Genomic DNA, 6108 nt, shown 5'->3' on the forward strand with positions numbered 1-6108 from the left:
TGGCACTTTTTATACTTTGGCCTTTAATGTGGCTACTAGACATTTTTAGAAACTGTTCTTTTAGATGATATTAGTATTTTTTATTCAAATTAAAATGTTCCATAATATGTGAATATTCTAGAATTGAAACATGTCATCTAAATATTTAGTTTTTTAAATAAAGTAATAAGTGCCTGTAGTAGAACTCAATACAGAAAGGTATAAAATGGGCAGTGAAGTTCTCCCTCCCTTATCTTTAGTCCTTCCATGAAAAGATAAGTTTTCTTGCATATACTTCCACAAGAAGGTGATATATATGCCATGCTTTATGCCTATGCTAAAACACAAGTGTGTATTTATAACCACATTTTAAAAGACAAATAAGAATTTACATAGCCCTTGTGTTGTGAAAAGTACACGTAAAACGACTAATCTATCCTTTCCCGTGTTAGAATTTTTCTCTTTTGCCAAGACCGACCGACAGCATAGCCCAGGGCATTCTTCACTCTGAGAAGAGGTCATCAGTTTTGCCCCAAATTTAAAACATAGAAGTTGGACCAAAGGCTTGAGCTGTTTTGTCATGAACTAATAGAGGAACTATCATTGGGGGTGGATTCTTTCATCCTGGGGTGCTATATAGCCCCAGGATTGTAGCCCCATTTGTGTTCTACTAAGCTAGTCGCAGTATTTTCTACAAATAAGTGGGAGGGAAATGGTGAAGAAATGATTTGCCGGCCGGCAGTCCCAGGAAGGAAGGAATGTTTGATTTACCAACAGAGGGCACCAGTCGCAAGGCTAAGAAATACCCAGTCTCCTCCAGAACTCGAGCCCAGAAGCTGTGCCCTGGGGTGGGGGGAACCAGGAGAGGAATATGTCGCCAACCTGTGACCTTTACTGCCTTTTCCATTTGGGCTTTGGAGTAGGAGCTCTTAACCTAGCTTGGAGCAGTCAAAACACCCAAATCCCTCTTAACAAAGGCTTTTTTTGTTCCACACTTGCCCTTGAATTAAGAATAAGAATGGCTTTCAAAGGAAATGGTGTCGTGTCCCCTTCCGGTCCTGTCCCTACTCCCTAACCAACCCCCCCCCCCCATTTAATGAATCCAAGAGCAAAGGATAGTCATGGCCAAATAACCCTGATAGGGTTTGTATCAGTGCTCTTCAGGAAACTACAAAAACTTGTTTGAGCACCTAACATTACAAACATCTCACTTTTGTAAAGACGATTTGCTGACCACTTGTGAACATCATAAAGCCATTCATTAGCTCACCCCCATGTATAAGGCAAAGGGAGAACGATCCTCTCCTTTTTCTCTCCCCACACCAAATAGCAGGGCACGGCTGTGCCTGAAAGGTTCAAAGCGTTTGCCCACAAGGTGTCATTTAATCTAAAACTCTTGTCAGCTCCTCGCTTCCTCAGAGAGGAGCTAAGTTAATGAGCATTTGGTTATACTTGCAAGGTTTTATTTTTTTTTATTTCTTATTTTTTTAAAGATTTTATTTATTTATTTGGCAGAGAGAGAGAGATCACAAGTAGGCAGAGAGGCAGGCAGGGTGGGGGGGGGGGAAGCAGGCTCCCTGCTGAGCAGAGAGCCCAAGGTGGGGCTCCATCCCAGGACTCTGGGATCATGACCCAAGCCGAAGGCAGAGGCTTTAACCCACTGAGCCACCCAGGCACCCCACTCACAAGGTTTTAATTACAGAAACAGAATCAGTATAATCCTAGACAGCAGCTCACAAGGATGGAATTTCTCTTTCCAGTTGTTACTATCAACAAAAGTTAGGGAACTCCCTGGCATGACTAATCCCGTGAAGATTCACACTGGAGGCTGTTAGCTTCATTTCAGTGATACCACTCAGCAGACTTATTGGACAGTATAGGGAATACTGTAAGCTCACACCCATATCATTATTTCTGTGACTAATGAAAGAAGTCTCCAGACATCAAAGCCAGGTTTTAATAACTTTTGAAGGTGGAAGAAGGTTTAATAATGTGCTAAATTGAGATGAATAAACATGATTTTCCTACCTACTATTGGGAACAGAGATCAGCAAGTCTCACCAGTTTCCAGAAAAAAACAGTTCTGAGAAACCAGTTAGGGATGCTATTTTTTTTTTTTTAAAGAATTGAAGTATAATTGACAAAGGGATACTCACTTTGGTTTGAAATCTGCCTCATTTTTTTTTCCTGTAGAACATAGGTGGTTCTCTGATTTTTTAAAATAAAAGTAACCAGCAAAATATCATCGTGCTATTATATACATTTATGAAAAAAGTAATGCATATTATATTGAGTTGATTTATGCAACCCTGATTCCAAACATTTAAAAAGAATTATTCATGGTAGGGAGAGGGTGGTGGGGTTATGGACATTGGGGAAGTATGTGCGATGGTGAGTGCTGTGAAGTGTGTAAACCTGGAGATTCACAGACCTGTACCCCTGGGGCTAATAATACATTGTATGTTGATAAAAAGTAAAATTTTTTAAAAAAAGAATTATTCAAGGACAAGAACAGATGCTTTTCTATGGCAGCTGAGCTGCTTGAGGGGGGCTTTGGGTTGGGAGGGGTTTCTTTTTTTTTTTTTTTTTTAACATTTTATTTATTTGACAGAGAGACACAGCTAGGGAGGGAACACAAGCAAGGAAATGGGAGAGGGAGAAGCAGGCTCCCTGCAGAGCAAGGAGCCTGACACGGGGCTTGATCCCATGATCCTGACCCGAACCAAAAGCAGACACCCAATGACCGAGCCACCCAGGCGCCCCACAAGGTGACTTTTCTGACCATCACCACCCTCCCAGGAATTCAGTGAGGGCATGGACTAACTAATTCAACCATAGATAGTAGTTATTCAGTCAGTCAGTCCAGATTTGCTTCATGTTTTCTGGATATTAGAGTTTTGTTTAAAAAGTGTCTCTGGTAAAAATAACACTGGTATTGTCTAAGTACTTGAATGTGACATAATGATTATTTAGGTGATAATTCCAAGGAGGGATTTATTATTAAAATAATCACGTTTTTCTTAGTATGAAATGAATACATGTTCATGGTAGAAACTTCAAAAAATATAAATTTTAAAAGATGAAATCTAAATGTTTCACATGATTGGGTCAGTCAAAAATCATGTTGATGTATTTTGGAGGGCTTCTTTTTCCTGTTAGCATCACAAAATACAAAGTTAGCCAAAGCTCAACTATTAATAGAACTTTAAGTCTATTGAACGGCTGTGTGCAGCATTTCTGGATTTTCCTCATTGGATTCTATGAGGGATAATAGGTTTTAGAGAATGTTCCAGTAATACTTGCTATGTTAGTAAATATTGATTAGTGCTATAGGGAGAGAAGCTGTGCCCAAGTATATTAGCACTTGGCTGACCACAATTTATGATAATTTTTTGATATCTTAGGGAAAAACACTGCAACTTAATATTTTATTTGGAATTACTTTTAATGCTAACTGCTAACCCAATGTTATAGAAAAGACTGTAAGCTCTTTAGCAGGCAGAGAAAGTGCCCTACTGAGCCTAGTATAAATTTGGCACTCGGTAAATATTTATTGATGACCAATGGTTTTTATTCTTATATAATCTTGATGATTTCCTCAGAATTGAATATAACTGGCTGTAGAGGAAAATATGGCCAAAATTTTTATAGAATTATTTTGTACTGCTGGTTCAATATTTACAATTTTGATTGAATTTTTATTAGAAATAAAATGTTTGAAAGTTTTTTGTGGCGTATTTTCTATCTGAGTTTTTATTACAGAAACACACAAAATTACCTTTGACTCATTGTATCCTTCCATAAGAAAAGTATTTTTTAAATCACACCCTCTGTGAAAGGTAAGGAATCTGCCAATAGCCGAGAAAGATGGGTGACTCCTTTTAGACTTCTCATGATCCATTAGTGATAACACATTTTGAAGAGATTGCTATTCTGTATGTTTGAAAGACTAACAGGAAATAAATTGTTCTTTTTCACGTTTAGCAAAATCTAGTGATTCTCCTTTGGTGTAGAAAGAAGACTCAAAATCCCAACCCAGCCGGGGCACCTGGATGGCTCAGTGGGTTAAAGCCTCTGCCTTCGGCTCAGGTCGTGATCTCGGGGTCCTGAGATTGAGCCCCACATCGGGCTCTCCTGCTTCCCCCCGCCCCTCTGCCTGCCTCTCTGCCTGCTTGTAATCTCTGTCCAAAAAAAAAAAAAAAAAAAAAAAACCACAACCTAGCCACTAACAAGTTGATTAACTTGGGTACCAGTATTTTATTTCTAGCTTTTATTTTCTAGGGTTTGATTTGAAGCCAAGACCTATATAACTGTGCCCCTTACGCCCAGCCTGGCCTGGTCTAATTTCCTGGCCAGTCAGGGAGATTGGTTTAAGAATGGGCCCCTAACCTGAGCTGGACCAGTCAGACCTTTCTCTGGGAAGCTCCTGCCAGAGATAACGGAAAATGATGTCTTAGTGCAGGTGTTAGGACCTTATGAGTCTGTATGCCTGGGCCTGCAGCTAGTTCCCCTAAGAGACAGCTGGAGCCAGGACATTTCTGGAGTATGCATGTACTCTGGGCTTCTCTGCTACACAAGCCTATGAATTCCTTTCCACTTACACTAGTATGAGTTGGGTTTCTGTCACTTACACATAAGAGTCTTGATATTAAAAGTAGAAAGAGGAGGCGCCTGGGTGGCTCAGTGGTTAAATCCTCTGCCTTCGGTCCAGGTCATGATCTCAGTGTCCTGAGATGGAGCCCCACATTGGGCTCTCTGCTTAGTGGGGAACCTGCTTCCTCCTCTCTCTCTGCCTGCCTCTCTGCCTACTTGTGATCTCTGTCTGTCAAATAAATAAATAAAATCTTCTTAAAAAAAAAAAAAGTAGAAAGAGGTGTTTTACAAATGAGCTGGAGAAAATATTAGCTATCACAGCAGAAATGAATTATGATGAAAAGATATACTAGAAAGGATCAACAGAGCCTCAAAACAATTTTGTACAAAGATTAGTAAAATTGATAAGCTTCTGGACAAGACTGATTAAAAACAAAAACAAAACAGAAGCCTAAGTAAGCCATATTAGGATTCAAGAGATTGGAAAAATGCCTACAAGTGTGAAAATTTAGATGAAGTGTGCAAATTCCACAACAATGTAAATCATCAAAACTGACTGAAGGAAAAGCTAGAAAAGCTGAATGTTCCTGCTACCATGAAAGAAATCGAATCAGGGTTTCACAAATTCTCCCCAAAGAAAACTATCAAGCCCAAACTTTTTTTTTTTAAAGGATTTTATTTATTTATCTGACAGAGATCACAAGTAGGCAGAGAGAGAGGGGGAAGCAGGCTCCCCGCCGAGCAGAGAGCCCAATGTGGGGCTCCATCCCAGGACCCTGGGATCATGACCCATGCTGAAGGCAAAGGCTTTAATCCACTGAGCCACACAGGAGCCCCAAGCCCAAACTTTTTAATAGGTAAATTCTATCAAATGTTCAAGGATAGATGGTTCACAACCAGGAGGGAGAAGCCAATCTCACGGATGAACATAGATGTAAAGATCCTAAACAAAATGTATCACTCTAAATTTGAGGGTACAAAACATATAAATACACACACACACATGAACATATATAAACACATATATTGACCAAGTTGAATTTATTTTACAGGAGGTTGGTTCTATATTATAAAAAATTTATCAGTTGTATTTAACATATTACCAAAGTGAATGAGAACAATCATGATGATGTTACAGATACAGAAAAAATTCAGTAAATTTCAACAGCCACTTTGAACTCCAGTATCATCTCAGTGACACCTTCTCTTTCCACTGACCTTTTTATTTTTTATTTTTTATTTTTTTTAAAGATTTTATTTATTTATTTGACAGAGATCACACGTAGGCAGAGAGGCAGGCAGAGAGAGAGGAAGGGAAGCAGACTCCCCGCTGGACAGAGAGCCCGATGTGGGACTCCATCCCAGGACCCTGGGATCATGACCTGAGCCGAAGGCAGAGGCTTTAACCCACTGAGCCACCCAGGCACCCCCACTGATCTTTTTAAAACTTGTAATCCCCGGGGCTCCTGGGTGGCTCAGTGGGTTAAAGCCTCTGCCTTCGGCTCTGGTAGCTGCTCAGCGGGGGCCCTGCTCCCC

The sequence above is a fragment of the Mustela nigripes genome, chromosome 3, assembly GCF_022355385.1.
Source record: "Mustela nigripes isolate SB6536 chromosome 3, MUSNIG.SB6536, whole genome shotgun sequence".
Taxonomy (NCBI): domain Eukaryota; kingdom Metazoa; phylum Chordata; class Mammalia; order Carnivora; family Mustelidae; genus Mustela; species Mustela nigripes.